Source organism: Aquarana catesbeiana, linkage group LG04 (assembly GCF_042186555.1).
Source record: "Aquarana catesbeiana isolate 2022-GZ linkage group LG04, ASM4218655v1, whole genome shotgun sequence".
Classification (NCBI taxonomy): Eukaryota; Metazoa; Chordata; class Amphibia; order Anura; family Ranidae; genus Aquarana; species Aquarana catesbeiana.
In genome coordinates, this window is record NC_133327.1 from 47,493,421 (window position 1) to 47,515,633 (window position 22,213).

Genomic DNA, 22,213 nt, shown 5'->3' on the forward strand with positions numbered 1-22,213 from the left:
TATAAGTCAGCTTCCCAAGAAGATGAGCAAGATTTCATTCACAAATCTTTTAGTGGAAACAAATCCTGGAGAAGGGGTGTTTTATTTTTTTCAGCTACTGAAAATTGGCAAGGTTGCTTTGGGTGCAGGAATTTCAGCACTGGAATTTTTTTTTTTTTGCACCAATTTAATGTACTGACAGCTTTTATCGCATATGGTATTTTGGGACATGTAGATTCATCACAGCATAAATAAATGACACACAAAAACAAACACCTGAAAATTAAAGGTCAACTCCAGGAAAAATAAATTTATATAGCGCATTGTGTATCAGCTACTTAACTCCTCAGTCTTAGCTCCTCTGCACACTTCTTCCTAAGTCATCAGCAAGTAAAATGGATCAAATCACAGGTTCCTCTATGAGCCAATCTTATTTCCTTCCTTGGGGACCTGGCATTTTTTCCCACTCATTTTTGTCTAGGGTGCTAGTCCCCTCCCCGCCCCCATGTGTTATCCTGCCTCTGGTGCCTGTGAGAGAAGAACCAGTGGCTGGACATGATGCCTCCACAAATAGATGACCTCATCACCCAGGCAATGATGTGCACAGCCAGAGAAGGGCCCCAAGAAGTAAGAAGAGAGAAGGATTGTCACATGACCACAGTTTCAGGTAAGTAAAACTGGAATTTGGATAGTTTTCCTCATACCAGCAGTTAGTTAAAGAAGGGGGGGAAGGGGGTTGCTAATATCCTGGAGTTGAGCTTTAAAGGTCCTTGACCAACAACTGCAACTTAACTCTTAATTTGAACCCAAGTTCATGTTCATGTTCATGCTCAAAAATCACGTTAAAAATTTATATCATGGAAATATGCTGTATGCCGAAATAAGAAGACAATTAACAGTGTAGCTGCAAAGGGTCTGTTATCCATAGTTCCAACCAAGGGGGAGGAAGTTAAACCTCATGAAAATGATAGCAGTTCATAACTTAACATTACAGTACAAATTTACCATATTTAATTCATTTAAATAATAATAATAATTGACATTGGTTATAAAGGCTGAAGGCATTCTCTGCATTAAAGTAAAAAACCCAGCTCCCCCTAATACTTACCTGAGCCAGATGTTGATCTCTCAGATCTTTTCCTTCTCACCAGACTCAGAGACAGTAGCGAGAGCCATTGGCTTCCAATTCTGTCATTCACAGCCAGTGAGGAGGGTGCAGGGGCTGGAGCTGAGCTGCACTCTGTGCATCAATGGACACACAGAGCCGGCTCAGAAGTGAGCCCTCATGAGTGCCCCCATAGCAAACAGATTGCTATACTGTAGTGGGAACCCGGGGGGTGAAGAAGTCAGAGGTCCCACAGGGGACCCCAGAAGAGGAGGATCAGCAAAACCATTGCACAGACCATTTAAGTATGACCTGTTTTTTATTTCAGGGCTGGTTCGTACCATGCCCGCACATGAATCGCACAGGAAGGCACTGTGCCTTCCTATGCGATTCAGAATACCTGCAAAATGCACTCCCTTTGCGATCTGCTGCAAGTGTCATTAGAAACCCCACCCCAAACGCAGATTGCCAATGCAGTGCCTTTACCCACAACTGCCTGTACCTAATCGCATGGTACCATGTAATCCGGTTACAGTGGATTGTAGCCTCCCTGACGGTATTCCCGAGTGTTGCTCGGGGTTAAATTTCAGCACCATTAGCGGTAACCCCGAGCCACACTCAGGATTACATCTCAGGATCTTGGTGCAGTGTTACTTACCTTGTCCCAAGGATCCTGCGATGTCCCCCGCTGTGTCTGCGGGCTGTGTCCTCCTCCGAAGCCTGTCTGTGCCAGGCTCCGTTCCCTGCGAGCGTCGCGACGCACGAGGGCGGAGCCTGGCGGCAAATTCGAAAAAATTTAAAATTCATAACACATAGAGTACTGTAATCTTACAGATTACAGTACTGTATGAAATCATTTCACATCCCTTTTGTCCCCAGTGCTTTGTCCAATGCCCTGCATGCAGTTTTATATTATATATACTGTTCTTTCTGCCCAGAAACTGGAGATTGTCCATAGCAACCAAAAAGTGTCCCTTTACGTCAAAAGTGGCTTTAGACCAGCTAGAAAACAGCGATAGTAAATTAGAACACTTGCAGAATTGAGCGATAGTGAATCGTGGGGAAATGTATTTTATTATTATTATATTATTATTTTTTTTAATTATTTAAATATATTTATTATATTATAATTTATGATTTTGTGTTTCAAACTTTATCATACCCGGGATGTCTACTAGACTCTTGTTTGGACACATTTAAGTGTGTTATTGTTAAGAATTATAGGCCTACAATATAAGATGCCAAATTTCCATGCAAAATAATTGTACCGCTTTCAGCACCTAAAATCCGTAATAATCATACCGCCAGGGAGGTTAAAAAAGCAGTGCATGCACTACTTTGGTGCAGTGCATTTTTTTAAAATTGCACCGCACAGAGAAGCATGTGAAATGCATAGGAACGCACAGCGCATCCCTGTGTGATTCATGTGCGGGCATAATGTGAACTGGCCATAAAAAAAATAAACTATGCATTTTAACTTAAATAAGTATTTAGTTGCAAACGTACGTGAAGAAGTGTACATGACCAATTAGAGAACAGTTCCAGCATTTTTTAAACCTTAAACCACTTATGCCGGGTACACACAATAAGTTTTTTTTCGTTCCACCCATCGAAAGTTAGTAATGATGGAATAATGTCAAGTAATCATTAGGAAAACATATATTAACTATTTTTCATAACCTAGCCCCTAGACTGCACTCACTCCAATGCTTGTTGCAGAGTGCATGTTTGGTGCAGATTCCATCAAGATCACATCGTACCTGGATGGTAAAATGTGTAAAACACATATACTATATTACCAAAAATTGGTGGACATGTTACTGTCACATCTACGTGAGCTTGTTGAACATCCCATTCCAAAACCATGAGCATTAATATGGAGTGGCCCTCGTGATCTTGTGTCTGTGGGGATCTTTACCCATTCAAGCAAAACAGCATTTGTGAGATCATATACTAACCTCATACCTCCCAACTATCCCTGATTTCGAGGGACTGTCCCTGATTTGGGGCACCATCATACTCGAACAGAAAAGGGACTTCCCAAAACTGTTACCACAAGGTTGGAAGAGTACAGTTGTCGAAAATGCATTTGTATGTTGTTTACTTTACCTATCACTGAAAAGACCTGAACTCGAATATTTGAAGGGTGTCCACATACCTTTAGTCATATAGTGTATAAAATGCATGTAAAGAGCAGTAGTTGTTTTCATAAAGCCTTCTGGGTAAAAGCTTAGTTTATAATGGAGCCTCTACCTTTTTGTAGTATTGTATTACTGTAGCCAGGGCCGAATTAAATAGGTTTATTCTTAAAAGGTCAGCCATGTTTTGTGGACTTTTTGACATGAGCAAGTGAGTGACAAATAACATAAATTGCTGTAACTAACACATAAGTGATTCATAGGTTAGACAATCACTCTAAGAGAAAAATGTACATTTCCACTGGTGGTTTTACAACCAGATTCTTTTAAGTTTTATTAGCTAAATTATTGGTTTCTGCCTGTGATAGGCTTCTCCATTTTGTCCTCTTATACAAAAGTAAAGATTCTGCCATCATTTCTTAATGGAAAAAAAAATCAGTTTAGGTAAATTTGAAATGATCTACAGTTTATAACCTCTGTATTAGAGTTGGGCTGAACACCCAACACCCCCCCCCCAGGTTCGGTTCACACCAGAACTCCCAAACATGGAAAAAGTTTGGACCTGAACCGCAAACCTTAATAAAGTCTATGAGACCCGAACTTGAAAAATCGAAAGTCCTCATTTTGACGGCTCATATGCAAGTTATCGGACCTAAAAAGGGTATGGGGGCCCGGGCACTGCCCTAGGGGACATGTATCAATGCAAAAATGTTTAAAAAAAAATATAATTTTTAACCACTTCAGCCTCAGAAGGATTTGCCCCCTTCCTGACCAGGCCATTTTTTGCGATACGGCACTGCGTTGCTTTAACTGACTATTGCACGGTTGTGCGATGTTGTACCCGAACAAAATTTATGTCCTTTTTTTCCCACTAATAGAACTTTCTTTTGGTGGTATTTGATCATCCCTGCGGTTTTTATTTTTTGCGCTATAAACAAAAAAAGAGTGACAAGTTTGAAAAAAACACAATTTTTTACATTAACTGTGTTCCCTATGTGTGTTTCTAACCGTGGGGGGAATGTGGCTGACTAGAGGAGGAGAGAGATTGTTGTTCCTACTTAGTAGGAACACACAATCTGTCTCCTCTCCCCTGACAGAACCTGGAATTGTGTGTTTACACACACAAATCCCGGTCCTCACTCTGTCACTAGCGATCGCGGGTGCCCGACGGTCATCGCCCACGCCGGGCACGTGCATCGGCTCCGCGGACACACTGTGGGTGCGCGTGCCTGCTACAGCATCTTAAAGAGCCGATGTACAGCTACGACAGTGTAACTGCGGCGGCTGGTCGGGAAGTGGTTATAGGAGCAGTGATTTTAATGATGCTTAAAATTAAACAAATGAAAAATTCCTTTAAATATAGTGCCTGGAGGGGGGTTCCCCTTAGTCTGTCTGTAAAGTGGTGTATCTGTACTGTGTTTAGAACATGCTGCATCAAAACTGATATACTGATATACAGTGCCTTGAAAAAGTATTCACAGTATTCACAGCCACATTTCACAGTATTCCACATTTCATCATGTTACAACCAAAAATGTAAATGTATTTTATTGGGATTTTATGTGATAGACCAACACAAAGTGGCACATAATTGTGAAGTGGAAGGAAAATGATAAATGGTTTTCAAAATATTTACAAATAAATATCTGAAAAGTGTGATGTGCATTTGTATTCAGGCTCCTTTAATCTGATAACCCTAAAACTAAAATCTGAGGGAACCAATTGCCTTCAGAAGTCACCTAATTAGTAAATAGATTAGTAAATCAGTCCACCTGTGTGTAATTTCATCTCAGTATAAATATAGCTGTTCAGTGAAGCCCTCAGAGGTTTGTTAGAGAACCCTGAAGGCCAAGAAACACACCAGACAGGTCAGGGATAAAGTTGTGGAGGAGTTTAAACCAGGTTAGGTTATAAAAAAATATCCCAAGCTTTGAACATTTGTTCAATCCATCATCCGAAAATGGAAAGAGTATGGCACAACTGTAAATCTACTAAAACATGGCCGCCTACTTAAACTGACAGGCAAGAAGAGCATTAGTTAGAGAAGATGCTAAGAGGCCTGTGGTATCTCTGGATGAGCTGCAGAGATCCACAGCTCAGGTGGGAGAATCTGTCCACAGGACAACTATTAGTCATGCACTCCAAAAATCTGGCCTTTATAGAAGAGTGGCAAGAAGACAGCCATTGTTGAAAGAAAGCCATAAGTAGTCCCGTTTGCAGTTTGCGAGAAGCCATGTGGGGGACACAACAAACATGTGAAAGAAGGGGCTCTGGTCAGATGAGACCAAAATTGCACTTTTTGGCCTAAAAGCAAAACGCTATGTGTGGTGGAAAACTAACACTGCACATCACCCTGAACACACCATCCCCACCGTGAAATATGGTGGTGGCAGCATTATGTTGTATGGATGCTTTTCTTCAGCAGGGACAGGGAAGCTGGTCAGAGTTGATGGGAAGATGGATGGAGCCAAATACAGGGCAATCTTAGAAGAAAACTTGTTAGAGTCGGCAAAAGACTTGAGACTGGGACGGATTGAAAATGTATACTTTATTTTGCAAGAAAATATACAAAAAAACAAATACTTCAACAGGGTACATTCCACTCTGTACTGCGACGCAGCGCATAAATACACTACATAACAATACATTTCCAAGCATACAAAATAAATTACATTCATCCTGCGGTATGATGCCTGATGTGTTGTGCAGAGTAATAATACCCCAAAAACATCACATCATGCATGACGCCGCGTTACCCTGAGAGCATTACTTTCAAAAAAGATGTCACATAAAATCAGGTCATACCGTCTAGTAGCATTCAAATGGGCAACGGGTGTGATGAGGGGGGGGGTGGGGGGTGGAGAAGGTGGGGTAGGGGAGGGAGAAAAAGAGTTCACAGGCCCGAAGCTTTATTGAACTGCCAAAGGATACACGGGGGAAAAGGGGGGGAGGGGAAATCTTCAGACCTCCTCTTCCTCCTTGAAGTCCATCAAGTGATAGTCTCTGAGCAGACTGAACCAGTCTGCGACAGTCCTCGATGGACATCCTCTCCCGCTGGTGGATGAGGCGCTTTCTGGCGCACCACAAAGCATCCTTAAAGCAACACAGCACCCGCCAGGCACCGTCAATGTCCTCCTGTGAATGAGTTCCACAGAAGAGTCCGTTCAACACACCAAAGTGTGTGATGGCAGTCTGTGGTACAAAGTCTTTCAGTTCAGGTTCCAAGGCCCTCAACAGGTCCTGTGCAAAGGGGCACTCCCAGAAAACATGAAAAGCAGTTTCCTCCTTGAGACTGGGACGGAGGTTCACCTTCCAGCAGGACAACGACCCTAAACATAGAGCCAGAGCTACAATGGAATGGTTTAGAGCAAAGCATATTCATGTGTTAGAATTGCCCAATCAAAATCCAGACCTAAATCCAATTAAGAATCTGTGGCAAGACATGAAAACTGCTATTCACAGATGCTCTCCATCCAATCTAAAAGAGCTTGAGCTATTTTGCAAAGAAGAATTGGCAAAAATTTCTTGCAAAAAAAGACTTGCAGCTGTGATTGCAGCGAAAGGTGGTTCTACAAAGTATTGACTCAGAGTGGCTGAATACAAATGCGCGCTACACTTTTCAGATATTTATTTGTAAGAATTTTTGAAAACCATTTATGATTTTCCTTCCACTTCACAATTATGTGCCACTTTGTGTTGGTCTATCACATAAAATCCCAATAAAATACATTTACATTTTTGGTTGTAACATGACAAAACGTGGAAAATTTCAAGGGGTATGAATACTTCTTCAAGGCACTGTGTATAAAGAAAACAAAAATGACATTTAACTTGATTTTCCCGGCTGCAAGCTATTTATGAAAAAACAAACAAACACTGCCAGCAATAAAAAAAGGTGAAACAAAATGGCGTGGGGTCCCCCTCAATCCATACCAGGCCCTTTGGGTCTGGTATGGATTTTAAGGTGAACCCCATGCCCAAAAACAAAAAACAGCACATCCCCCCCAAAATCCATACCAGACCCTTATCTGAGCATGCAGCCTGGCAAAGAGGGGGACGAATGAGCCCCCCCAAACCATACCAGGTCATGAAGGGGGGGTGCTTTGGGGGGTGCTTTGCTGATGGGGACAAGGGCCTCTTCCCCACAACCCTGGGGGTGGATCTACGGGCAGGGGCTTATCAGAAGAAGATCCTGGCCACCTTCCATGTGAATGAGTAAGGGGTGCCCCTACTCATTCACCAAAAGAAAGTGTCAAAAAGAAATAAAAACACACATGCATAGTTTTTGACAATTCCTCTATTAAAAATAAAAAACAATGTCCCCCCGATGTAAATCCATCGTCAATCATGACGCCTGTCGCACCGCCGGACCCAAAAAAAAGAAAAAAAAAATCTAGCCCACGACAAAGGTTAACCACTGACTGCCTGCTCCGTCATCTGACAGTTCTTAAATAGGTAAGGGGCAGAGCCACCTGGGGAAGTCACCTGGTGGCACCGCTCCTTGTGACGTCACTGACTGGTGCATGCTGGATCGGTGAGGTCACATGGGGGCAGTGCCACCAGGTGACAACGTCAGGTGTCTCCGCCCCTTACCTATTAACCACTTGATGACCGCCTCACGCCGATTTACGTCGGCAAGGTGGCACGGACAGGCAAAATCACGTACATATACGTGATTTGCCTTCCGCGGGTGGGGGGCGCCCGAGGCGGTCATCTTTTCTCCCACGGCGATCGGAGATGAGGGGGAGGCCATCCGTTCGTGGCCCCCCCCTCGCGATCGCCGCCGGCCTATGAGAACATTCCTTTGCTGCTGTATGCTAAACAGCAGCAAAGGAAATGATGTCATCTCTCCTCGGCTCGGTAATTTCCGTTCCGGCCCGAGGAGAGAAGACAGGTATGTGAGTGCACAAACACTACACACACAGTAGAACATGTCAGGCACACAAAACACCCCGATCCCCCCCCCGATCGCCCCCCGATCCCCCCCAATCACCCCCCCCCCCCCGTCACAAACTGACACCAGCAGTTTTTTTTTTTTTTTTTTTTTTTCTGATTACTGCATTGGTGTCAGTTTGTGACAGTTACAGTGTTGGGACAGTTAGTATTACCCCCCTTTAGGTCTGGGATACCCCCCTAACCCCCCCTAATAAAGTTTTAACCCCTTGATCACCCCCTGTCACCAGTGTCACTAAGCGATCATTTTTCTGATCGCTGTATTAGTGTCGCTGGTGACGCTAGTTAGTGAGGTAAATATTTAGGTTCGCCGTCAGCGTTTTATAGCGACAGGGACCCCCATATACTATCTAATAAATGTTTTAACCCTTTCACCACTGATCACCGTATAACTGTTACGGGTGACGCTGGTTAGTTTGTTTATTTTTTATAGTGTCAGGGCACCCGCCGTTTATTACCGAATAAAGGTTTAGCCCCCTGATCGCCCGGCGGTGATATGCGTCGCCCCAGGCAGCGTCAGATTAGCGCCAGTACCGCTAACACCCACGCACGCAGCATACGCCTCCCTTAGTGGTATAGTATCTGATCGGATCAATATCTGATCCGATCAGATCTATACTAGCGTCCCCAGCAGTTTAGGGTTCCCAAAAACAGTGTTAGCGGGATCAGCCCAGATACCTGCTAGCACCTGCGTTTTGCCCCTCCGCCCAGCCCACCCAAGTGCAGTATCGATCGATCACTGTCACTTACAAAACACTAAACGCATAACTGCAGCGTTCGCAGAGTCAGGCCTGATCCCTGCGATCGCTAACAGTTTTTTTGGTAGCATTTTGGTGAACTGGCAAGCACCAGCCCCAGGCAGCGTCAGGTTAGCGCCAGTAGCGCTAACACCCACACACGCACCGTACAGCTCCCTTAGTGGTATAGTATCTGATCCAATCAGATCTATACTAGCGTCCCCAGCAGTTTAGGGTTCCCAAAAACGCAGTGTTAGCGGGATCAGCCCAGATACCTGCTAGCACCTGCGTTTTGCCCCTCCGCCCGGCCCGGCCCAGCCCACCCAAGTGCAGTATCGATCGATCACTGACACTTACAAAACACTAAACGCATAACTGCAGCGTTCGCAGAGTCAGGCCTGATCCCTGCGATCGCTAACAGTTTTTTTGGTAGTATTTTGGTGAACTGGCAAGCACCAGCCCCAAGCAGCGTCAGATTAGCGCCAGTACCGCTAACACCCACGCACGCACCGTACACCTCCCTTAGTGGTATAGTATCTGAACGGATCAATATCTGATCCGATCAGATCTATACTGGCGTCCCCAGCAGTTTAGGGTTCCCAAAAACGCAGTGTTAGCGGGATCAGCCCAGATACCTGCTAGCACCTGCATTTTGCCCCTCCGCCCAGTCCACCCAAGTGCAGTATCGATCGATCACTGTCACTTACAAAACACTTAACGCATAACTGCAGCATTCGCAGAGTCAGGCCTGATCCCTGCGATCGCTAACAGTTTTTTTGGTAGCTTTTTATTGAACTGGCAAGCGCCAGCGGCCTAGTACACCCCGGTCGTAGTCAAACCAGCACTGCAGTAACACTTGGTGACGTGGCGAGTCCTATAAGTGCAGTTCAAGCTGGTGAGGTGGCAAGTACAAGTAGTGTCGCGCTGCCACCAAGAAGACAAACACAGGCCCGTCGTGCCCATAATGCCCTTCCTGCTGCATTCGCCAATCCTAATTGGGAACCCACCGCTTCTGCAGCGCCCGTACTTCCCCCATTCACATCCCCAACCAAATGCAGTCGGCTGCATGAGAGGCATTTTCTTTATGTCCTCCCGAGTACCCCTACCCAACGAACCCCCCCAAAAAAGATGTCGTGTCTGCAGCAAGCGCGGATATAGGTGTGACACCCGCTATTATTGTCCCTCCTGTCCTGACAATCCTGGTCTTTGCATTGGTGAATGTTTTGAACGCTACCATACACTAGTTGAGTATTAGCGTAGGGTACAGCATTGCACAGACTAGGCACACTTTCACAGGGTCTCCCAAGATGCCATCGCATTTTGAGAGACCCGAACCTGGAACCGGTTACCGTTATAAAAGTTACAGTTACAAAAAAAGTGTAAAAAAAAAATATATATATATATAAAATAAAAAAAAATAGTTGTCGTTTTATTGTTCTCTCTCTCTCTATTCTCTCTCTCTATTGTTCTGCTCTTTTTTACTGTATTCTATTCTGCAATGTTTTATTGTTATTATGTTTTATCATGTTTGCTTTTCAGGTATGCAATTTTTTATACTTTACCGTTTACTGTGCTTTATTGTTAACCATTTTTTTGTCTTCAGGTACACCATTCAGGACTTTGAATGGTTATACCAGAATGATGCCTGCAGGTTTAGGTATCATCTTGGTATCATTCTTTTCAGCCAGCGGTCGGCTTTCATGTAAAAGCAATCCTAGTGGCTAATTAGCCTCTAGACTGCTTTTACAAGCCGTGGGAGGGAATGCCCCCCCCCACCGTCTTCCGTGTTTTTCTCTGGCTCTCCTGTCTCAACAGGGAACCTGAGAATGCAGCCGGTGATTCAGCCAGCTGACCATAGAGCTGATCAGAGACCAGAGTGGCTCCAAACATCTCTATGGCCTAAGAAACCGGAAGCTACGATCATTTTATGACTTAGATTTCGCCGGATGTAAATAGCGCCATTGGGAAATTGGGAAAGCATTTTATCACACCGATCTTGGTGTCATCAGATGCTTTGAGGGCAGAGGAGAGATCTAGGGTCTAATAGACCCCAATTTTTTCAAAAAAGAGTACCTGTCACTACCTATTGCTATCATAGGGGATATTTGCATTCCCCGAGATAACAATAAAAATGATTAAAAAAAAAAAAAAAATGAAAGGAACAGTTTAAAAATAAGATAAAAAAGCAAAAAAATAATAAAGAAAAAAAAAAAAAAAAAAAAAAAGCACCCCTGTCGCCCCCTGCTCTCGCGCTAAGGCGAACGCAAACGGCGGTCTGTCGTCAAACGTAAACAGCAATTGCACCATGCATGTGAGGTATCGCCGCGAAGGTCAGATCGAGGGCAGTAATTTTTGCAGTAGACCTCCTCTGTAAATCTAAAGTGGTAACCTGTAAAGGCTTTTAAAGGCTTTTAAAAATGCATTTATTTTGTTGCCACTGCACGTTTGTGCACAATTTTAAAGCATGTCATGTTTGGTATCCATGTACTCGGCCTAAGATCATCTTTTTTATTTCATCAAACATTTGGGCAATATAGTGTGTTTTAGTGCATTAAAATTTAAAAAAGTGTGTTTTTTCCCCAAAAAATGCGTTTGAAAAATCGCTGCGCAAATACTGTGTGAAAAAAAAAAATGAAACACCCACCATTTTAATCTGTAGGGCATTTACTTTAAAAAAATATATATTGGTTTGGGGGTTCAAAGTAATTTTTTTGCAAAAAAAAATAACTTTTTCATGTAAACAATGAGTGTCAGAAAGGGCTTTGTCTTCAAGTGGTTAGAAGAGTTGGTGATGTGTGACATAAGCTTCTAAATGTTGTGCATAAAATGCCAGGACAGTTCAAACCCCCCCCAAATGACCCCATTTTGGAAAGTAGACACCCCAAGCTATTTGCTGAGAGGCATGTCGAGTCCATGGAATATTTTATATTGCGACACAAGTTGCGGGAAAGAGACAAATTTTTTTATTTTTTTTTTTGCACAAAGTTGTCACTAAATGATATATTGCTCAAACATGCCATGGGAATATGTGAAATTACACCCCAAAATACATTCTGCTGCTTCTCCTGAGTATGGGGATACCACATGTGTGAGACTTTTTGGGAGCCTAGCCGCGTACGGGACCCCGAAAACCAAGCACCGCCTTCAGGCTTTCTAAGGGCGTGAATTTTTGATTTCACTCTTCACTGCCTATCACAGTTTCGGAGGCCATGGAAAGCCCAGGTGGCACAAAACCCCCCCAAATGACCCCATTTTGGAAAGTAGACACCCAAAGCTATTTGCTGAGAGGTATAGTGAGTATTTTGCAGACCTCACTTTTTGTCACAAAGTTTTGAAAATTGAAAAAAAAAAAAAAAAAAAGTTTTTTCTTGTCTTTCTTCATTTTCAAAAACAAATGAGAGCTGCAAAATACTCACCATGCCTCTCAGCAAATAGCTTGGGGTGTCTACTTTCCAAAATGGGGTCATTTGGGGGGGTTTTGTGCCACCTGGGCATTCCATGGCCTCCGAAACTGTGATAGGCAGTGAAGAGTGAAATCAAAAATTTTCACCCTTGGAAATCCTGAAGGCGGTGCTTGGTTTTCGGGGCCCCGTACGCGGCTAGGCTCCCAAAAAGTCCCACACATGTGGTATCCCCATACTCAGGAGAAGCAGCTAAATGTATTTTGGGGTGCAATTCCACATATGCCCATGCCCTGTGTGAGCAATATATCATTTAGTGACAACTTTGTGCAAAAAAAAAAAAAAAAAAAGTGTCACTTTCCCGCAACTTGTGTCAAAATATAAAATATTCCATGGACTCAATATGCCTCTCAGCAAATAGCTTGGGGTGTCTACTTTCCAAAATGGGGTCATTTGGGGGGGTTTTGTGCCACCTGGGCATTCCATGGCCTCTGAAACTGTGATAGGCAGTGAAGAGTGAAATCAAAAATTTACACCCTTAGAAATCCTGAAGGCGGTGCTTGGTTTTCGGGGGCCCCGTACGCGGCTAAGCTCCCAAAAAGTCCCACACATGTGGTATCCCCATACTCAGGAGAAGCAGCTGAATGTATTTTGGGGTGCAATTCCACATAGGCCCATGGCCTGTGTGAGCAATATATCATTTAGTGACAACTTTTTGTAAATATTTTTTTTTTTTTGTCATTATTCAATCACTTGGGACAAAAAAATAAATATTCAATGGGTTCAACATGCCTCTCAGCAATTTCCTTGGGGTGTCTACTTTCCAAAATGGGGTCATTTGGGGGGGGTTTGTACTGCCCTGCCATTTTAGCACCTCAAGAAATGACATAGGCAGTCATAAACTAAAAGCTGTGTAAATTACAGAAAATGTACCCTAGATTGTAGACGCTATAACTTTTGCGCAAACCAATAAATATATGCTTATTGACATTTTTTTTACCAAAGACATGGGGCCGAATACATTTTGGCCTAAATGTATGACTAAAATTTAGTTTATTGGATTTTTTTTATAACAAAAAGTAGAAAATATCATTTTTTTTCAAAATTTTCGGTCTTTTTCCGTTTATAGCGCAACAAATATAAAACTGCAGAGGTGTTCAAATACCATCAAAAGAAAGCTCTATTTGTGGGAAGAAAAGGACGCAAATTTCGTTTGGGTACAGCATTGCATGACCGCGCAAATAGCAGTTAAAGCGACGCAGTGCCAAATTAGAAAAAGACCTCTGGTCCTTAGGCAGCATAATGGTCCGGGGCTCAAGTGGTTAAGGGCATGTGGCCTGGTATGGTTCAGGAGGAGGGGCGTTCGCTCGTCCCCCCTTTCCTGGCCTACCAAGCTGTATGCTCAGATAAGGGTCTAATATGGATTTTGGGAGGAACCCGCGCCTTTTTTTTTAAACTTTGGCATGAGGTTCCCCTTAATATTCATACCAGACCCAAAGGGCCTGGCATGAATTGAGGGGGGACCCCCATGCTGTTTTTCTTCACAATTTGCTATTGCCGGCAATGTTCCTTTTTTCATTCAGCTGTCAGCGAGGAAGCCCGCTGACAGCTGATGACTCCTCCATTGTTAAGGATGTGGTGGCCGGCTTCCCGGCCCGCTCCTTAACAATCGGTAGCTATTCACTGTGCGCTCAGTGGGTGAACATCTCGCTGAGCACCCCGAAAATTTGGGTGTTTGGTGAACAGCCCAAAAGGGGCTGTTCGGGGCCAAGCCGATGCTAGGCCTGAACAGTTCGCCCATCTCTACTCCTATATAAATAACCTTGTATTTTACTGTAAACTAATGTATTAAATTGACACCCCCCTTACTGTAATTTCTCCATAGTGTGCATTGTAAACAATTCCTTACCGTCCCTTTCTCTTTCTGACTTGTAAACCATGTTTCTCTTGGTGTGTCTAACATATTTAAGTAGACAGTGGTGGGCCACTCGTTCCGGTGAGCATGTAAGGGAAGGTAGGATTTATGAAGTATAGGATGTACCCATAGACTTATCCCTAAAAGGTATATTACCCCAAAATGTTTTATTTAAGTTATGGAGAAATTAACAAAAACTTCTAAACTTAAAAAATGCAGCAGATGCTGTTCCTAATTAAGAAAAGCCCCTTTGTAATTAGAAGCACTCAGTTCCCTCTTCTGTGGCTGTGACAGACATAGCGCACGGGACACAGAATGGAGAGATGGAGCTGCATGCTCCAATTATACAGCTGTCCCCTGCTCAGCTCAAAGCGGAGAAGATGGCGTGTCGGCAGATTGAACTGTGTCTGGTTTTAGTAAGCTAGCTGCTGGTCCAGGCTTGGGGAAGGGGTTAACTTATGGAGTTCTGTTCCAGAGCTTTTTGGTCCTAGCAGGCCCATTTGTGGTATGAAAAGGGGGAAGGTTGGGGTCCAGGGTTCTATTCTTGGACGGATCTTCCTAGCTGACTGGGTTCTATCTGTACATGGAATTGGGACTGCTGCTGAAGACACTGGGACTTCCGGAGACATCTAAGCCATGGATAATGCCATAATGGACTCTTGCCTCACAGAGATATGCCTGGGCAGCCACGCCACTATAGTTAGAGTCAGGGGAAAGAAGTTGTTCATATTGAACTGTTGTGCCACGCTTGTTCAGTAAAGTTAGGTTAACCATTATTAGCCTGGCCTGAAGTTATTCAAAGAGGTGCATGTTGGTTCTGGTGTATCTAAAAGAACCAGAATCGATAAAGCACAACAGAGTATGAGGTAACAACACTACAAAGAGTTAACTCGGCAAGACAAGGAAGAGTGTATCTCTAACCAAGTACAGGTTTGAGACAAAAGCAAACAGTCGTTAGGCATTGTAGCTGGTAAAGATGACAGATACTATAGTAACGAGGGGGTTGATGTCTGGCTCCCTCCCTAGTGGTCGCTTCATCCACCTTACCAGATTCTCCGCAACCTTCACCTTTTTGTCCAGTGAAATTCATCAACCTATCCTGGAGTGCATTCATATTCACGTGTAGTGAGAAGACACTTTCTACCTTCCCCGAGTCTGTCATCTCCCTATCATGGGTTCCCAAGGAAGCTTCAGCTCCAGCACAACCAGTTCCTACCTAATGAAGAGACTGACCTATAAGACCACACTGCCCCTTGGACGCATGCCTCCCGCAAAGGTCAGTTCCCCTAGGTCAGAAGTTACCCGGTTATCTTGGTTTCAAAGGTACTTTGATGCCCACATTTTCAACAAGTATGGATATGTGTTTCCCTATGTGCTTGAAGACTTCTTCATCCTCCTCAAAGAAGAAAGGCCAAAAATCTAGTTAAGCTGTTTGGGAGAAACTCAGCTTACTGGAACATCTCTGAGAATTTAGGTACCAGAATGATTTCATAGAAGCCTGGTCTCATCGGATCTATGGGGAGATGGGGAGTGGAACACCAGTTGCTATATTTGCATGGACCGAGTTGAACTGGTGAAACCGGTTCATGCTTACCCGGTTGTCCAGCAGATGACAAGCACCCACCCGATCACAGGAGCCATGCTAAATACACAGATATATACATACAGTATATGTGAACTGTTTTACCTCCCAATTTTGTGATTCTCTTCAGCCAGTCTTATCATTCATATACCTCTGCATGTCACTAATTCCTTTTTCAACTTCACACCTTCCTATGTTACATGTCTCCTTTGTGAACGTAGAAACTCTCAGGGAAAACATTGATACAGCAGGGTGGAAAACTTTTTTCACTCCTCTCTCCTACCCTTCCTCTTTCTCCTCTCTTCTCCCCTGTCCTCCTCTTTCCTGCTCTTCTCTGCTTTTTTTCCTCTCTCCCCCCTCTCCCTTTCTCTCCTCTCTTTTTCCCTTCCCTCCCCTCCTCCTCTCTTCATCCTTTCCTCTTGCTCTTCTCCTTCAGCTCTTCTTCTCCTATCCTTTCCACTTTCTCCTCCTTATCCTTTCACTCCTGTCCTATTCTATACTCTTTTTCTCCCTTGCCCTTTACTACTATGTCATTTCCCCTTGCCCTTTACTACTATGTCATTTCCCCTTGCTCTTCTCTTCCCTCCTTTCCTCTCTTTTACTTCCTCTTCTCCTCCCTCATTTTCTCTTCTTTCCTGTCCTTTCCTCTGCACCCTTTCTTCTTCCCTCCCTCCCTCCCTTTTTTTCTCTCCTTTCTTCTCCTTTTCTTCTACGTTTCCCCCTCTCCTCTGCCTTCCATTCCCATACTCACCAGCCCCCTCTGCCCACTCCTCTATCCTATCCCATCCCCTCCTCTCACATTTTCTTGGCAGCAAAACTTGTATGCTCAGGTAACCTGACCATATGTGTTTAGGACCTCTGCCAGAAGACATTGTACCACCAGGTTTTCAAATTGTACTTTTATTATCGATCTCCTTACGTATTTATGGTCATCTTAAATGTAAATACAATGGTAAATCTTCAGGCAGTCAACATATTTGAAGACAATTTCAAATAATTTCAGAGAACTCTAAGGACAGTCTAATAGCGTCCAGTACTCTGATAAAACAAGCTCTCATTCTCTAACACCTCCCGGTTATTTATATGATCTCTGAATCTTAACAAAAAGATCCACATCTTCATAAATAGACAAAAGACAACAATCCTGCAGCACTTTGTCGAACGCGTCAGAATTACTGGTGATGCCGCTGCACGCTGAGGCTCAAATCCCGGTGACTTGTGACATAGAGAAAAGGTCACACTGCCCCGCATCAGCCCTGCCTGAGTCAAGTTAATTAATGCTTTGTTTTTTTTCTAATTCAAATGGATGGCGCTGCGGGCAAACTGCTGCTTGTAAATGCAGAACAATCCAACTTAGCACAGCCTGACAGATAGCACGCTTTTTTCTGCCCAGGGACAAAAAAGATGCTTTTAGTAAAGTCAAAAGTCACTAGTTTTTTTGTGATTATTATTTTTATGGTTACTTACTGCTCTTAGGCGAGTTTGATATTCATCTGCCTATTTCTATGATATAAATATCCACTGCAGTAATACCTCAAAATAACCCCAGTTAAGGAACAAAGCTCTTTATAATATGGATTTTTTGAAATGGGATTTCCAGGATTTCTTAAAGAGTCAGTCCATGCAAAAATTGTATTACAATTTTTTTTTTTTAGGTTGCAGTGTTAAAGCACAGATGGCCTCTTGTGTACAGATTACCTTCTATAAAATGATACAGCAAACAATGCAGTATTTTTTTTTTTTTTTGGAACCCTGTGATCTATCTGGGATGTGGTGTCAGGGCAAAGTTATAGCAGGGTGTGGAATCTGTGAATGGTTGCCCAGACAGAGACTGCAGACATTTGACTTCCACTTCAGCTCCAAAACCTAGAGGGAGTCCAGAGCTGTAGAAATGTAATTATAAAGCTAGCTATAAACTAGCAGAATTTTGTTCATAATTTTTCCTTTTAGAAAATTCAGAGGAACAGTATGGAAGATGAACAAATATCTAACAGTGTATGTGGTTTTTGTTCAGTAGAGTCCATTCACTCCAAAATTGATAATTAAAGCCCAACTCCAGGCAACTAAAAAAAAAATACCTTGTAGTGAGATTGGGCCTGCACTGCAAATGTTAATTGTTCATTTAGGGCTAGGGTAACAATAACTGCACTACAGCTAGACCCACCCCAACAGCAAATGCTCCCCCTTTGCCACTGGTCTAGGATCCAAACATCATCAACACCAAAGTAGGGTCCAAAGCCCTGCACTGGACGTAAGAACAGTTCCTCGTCACATTGTGAGGGAGCTGTGGATCAGGTAAGTGAAACTGTTTTTTTTTGGTTCCCTAGACAAAACCAGTTATTAACCCTTTGGAATTGGAACTACTTTTGAATAACATTCGTCCAGCCATTGAATGTCTTGAGAATCGAACAAATTTTCATTTATAAATCTACTATGACCAGTTTTACGCCATTCATTTTTCATCCATGGTGTATATAGGAATTAAACTTTATGTAAGAGTGGTATTTAGACATCATGTTGGCCTAGGCACACCTGCATTTGTTCAAGCCCCACCCTTTATATCATACAATTATTAATTATTATTAATTTTAATTTTTAATAAAAACTAATGCTAGAATGTGACCTACGATAAATGCCTAGGGGCCCCGCTTAGGCTGACAAGATCCGATTAATTGGATGTCGCTGACTAGAGAGGGTGCATGCTGGGGAAAGGTTCATCCAGACCCAAAGCACGCTGTTGAAATAAAAAGAGCTAGCCCAGCCGCATACCTTCCCCGGCCAAAGTGGTTAGCAGGTAAAAGCAGCCTTAGCTTGATTTATCCAGGCCAGGCCCTTGGGCCTTAATCATGGAGGCTAACCACTCAGGCTGGGCGAGGAGTGCAGTGGCCGGGCTATGTGTTCCTATTTCTACATAATGCTAGAATGTGTTTTTGGAGGAAGAATGTTGTCTGTTTTTTTTTTCAGAACTACTTTCCAGCTGTGCAGACCAGCAGATAAGAGAAAGAAGGATAGTTAGATGTTTCCTGAATTATCAAGAGTCTCCTTACCAGTGGCAGCTGGTGGGGTTTTTTTTTTTTACCGAGGGGGGGGGGGGGAATAGCACAGGGAGGAGTTAGACCCGTTGTCATTTTTTATTGCTATATTTGTCCCTGCTTGGGGGATTAGACCCTCCATTTGTCCTGGTGGACATTGTCACCGAGACAAGAAGTTGCCATCATCAACTGCAAGAGGTTAGGGAAAATCCTTCAATGGGGACACAAGCTCCTATGACAGATTTCTAAGATGGGGAATTCTATTGACTTTGGAAAGATTTCCTCTCATTTCCTGTTGCATCTCCAGTATAGGAAGTAATATCAAATCTCCCAGGTAGGATGTAAAAAGCAAAAACTAATTGGATAAGGGTTTTAATAGAGTTCCATACTTTATCTAGAACTAAAAAGTATTGGCTTCTTATACAATTTAATGTATACGATGTATGTAAGAGTTCACTCAATTACCTAACAGACCCCTTATGATTTCAACCAAATAAGAAACAATAAATCATTACCTATAGCAGGGTGTCTAACTACTGGTGCTCTCTGATGTGGCCTGCCACCTATTGCTCTGGGATGGTGGATCGGCAAGCCTAGGTCACGGGTTCCCCATCCACCATCCCAGAGCATCAGTGTGAAGAATGAAGCCCGCAGTAAAGGAAGCATGCGGCTACAGTAGAGAGCAGAGCTGATGCTTCCGGTATATCGCCGACTCCTGTCACAGGTGGAGTGATACCAAATTCACTCTACCTCTTGGCACCCTAGGGGACAGCAGCAGCCACCAGCCATACCCGCCCTGGGGGACAGCAGCAGCCACAAGCCATATTCGCCTGGGGGACAGCAGCAGCCGCCAGCCATATCTGCCTGGGGACAGCAGCAGCTGCCAGCCATACCCACTCTGGAACATAGCAGCAGCCGCCGCCAGCCATAACCACCTGGGGGACAACAGCAGCCGCCAACCATATCCGCCTGGGGGACAGCAGCAGCCACCAACCATACCTGCCTGGGGGACAGCAGCAGCCACCCATCATACCTGCCCTAGGGGACAGCAGCAGCCGCCAGCCATGCCCGCCCTAGGGGACAGCAGCAGCCAGCGATACCTGCAGGAATCCTGAGGAAGAAGTGAAGATAGTAGTCAATTTTTAATTCAAATCAAACAGCAATTGGGCATATCTGTTCTCTACAGTAGTACACTGGGCTGCTTTCAAATTTATCTGCAGGTGCAGTGCAGTCATAGACTTCTGTTATTACCTGCGGGTTTGGTGCGCTTTAAGAAAGTGCACTACACCTGCAAGATATAATAGAATTATATGGCAAAGTGCAGCTAGCCTGGAAAGCCACAGGTGCACTGCGCTACTCCGCAGCGCATCAGTATGAAAGCAGCCTTAGGCCCCTTTCACCCAATCAGTCCGGGGCCAGTTTTAAGGTGGACCCAGTTGGACCCTCCATTCACCTCTATGGAGCGACAGATGTAATTAGATTTGTGTCTGTTTACATCCGCCTACTTCCAATCCGATCTACTAAAAAAAAAAACAGAAGGGGATCCGTCCCCTTCCATCTGGGCGGATAGGATTGAAGGGCCCATAGAATAGAGCAGGCTGTGTCATGTCTGCTCTGCATATGCACAGTGAACATGGACATGTCATCCACCCGCCCTCGCTCTTTAAAAGGTTGGGCACCCCTGACCTATAGGAAAGAATTACAGCAAAAAAATATATATGCATCAGTGTAATGCAAACACTAGCACTACCCTATACAGAATATTAGTCCCCATGCATTCCATTACTAGTAACATGGCAGATGTTCAATGATGGCCTCATTTCCCATTTCATGGCATCTCTGCATTGAATTTCCAGGTCTGCACAAATACAGCGTTGAATACTAGTTACATTTGTTTCAACTTATGAAACACAAATAATAAAATAAGGCACAGCAATTAAAAATGTGAAAGTTGCTCTTTAAGTATACTTTACAACAGTTATTGCTGAGCAATAAATAATAATATATTATACTGACCCATTAAAATTCTGCATAGTCATTAAAAATTTTCTTGTAGATTTGCTGTGTTGGAAAATTGCTAATGTCTTTTTACATTATGTTCTATACACTTGTACACACAAATATTAGATGCTGCAATGCAGCATGTTTAAATTGCTTGCATCGGTATCTGCTCCATCTAAGAGCTAAGGTGTCTGATGTAGGGAACCATTCAGTAGAATAAGGGAAATAGAATAAACTCAGAGAGGCCCTGCTATCAGTTAGGGAGTTGTACAATGAGTCAAAAAAACAAGAGAGACTGGTACCAAGCAGACATTTAATACTATAATGCATAGATGGTGCAGGTCTGTCAAGTTAGCGTTATATCCCTGAATGTATGACCAAGGTACAGGCCAACAGTGGAGGTCTGAGGCAATTTACTATTCATACAATATTTATTTATTTGTCTAATAGTAATTATTTAAGTTTTTGAATTAGATAAATATGAGATGTTTTGGTCTTCACAAAACACTAAAGGCACCAAAGTTGCCTGCCATGAATAAATGTCACACCATAACCTTCATCTCTGCAGGCTCATTGTAGCCCCACATGGCAACAAAATCTCTGTTGGGTGGGTGAAGCATTGGAGTTAGGAATATATTAAAAGGGGCACCATATGGATCATTGATGGGCCACAGAGCAGTTTTCTGCAATAGTTAAGATGGGATATGATGAGCCATGCATTGGCATTTTGACTGTAATGGTATTGGTAGGTTGGAAGTATTTTTAGCCTGATTATGACAGGTGTTTGAATATGAGGTTTAAAGGATCATCCTTTTCTGTCTATATCATGGTCTGGAGTCACACATGGAGGCCAGTTCTATAGCAGTAGAGAGGCACCCACCGACCAGCTAGATAAATATAATGGCAAGCCTGGCGGGTGACATGGGCTCATCTGAGGTGCAGACTCTAAGTATAAGAGCAGCATTCACCAGAGCTCCTGATGGTGGATATGGGTTTTGCTGCATGTTAGTACCAGTTTGCTGTGCTAAGGATCACCCCCCACCAGTAGGGGAGCAACCTGGGGAGCAGTAGCAGATATAGTAGGTAGGGATAAGCAAAAGCCATAGGTCAATAACGAGTGGTTTTGGGTTGGGATCAAGCAGACGCATAGTCGAGGAAGAAGCCAAAGGTTAGCAACGAGGGGTAGAGAACATATGGACGGCAGCAGGAGTGAAAAGAGTGAGATATCAGCGGCATAGAGCAAAATAATCTGGCAAACAGGAAGTGCAGAGACATGGTTTAAATCAGGAAGTTCATGGGAGGGGCAAAGTGTTTAAGGTTCAAGAAAAACATGGTCCAAGGCAAGATCATTCAATGAATTTCCCAGGGAG

The 22,213-nt window shown here is 43.5% G+C and overlaps 1 protein-coding gene across 1 annotated transcript in view; it reads left to right on the forward strand.

Moving 5' to 3' along the window:
- Positions 1–22,213, forward strand: part of PKHD1 (PKHD1 ciliary IPT domain containing fibrocystin/polyductin) — a 908,610-nt gene that overhangs the window by 659,412 nt on the left and 226,985 nt on the right. The window lies entirely within an intron of this gene.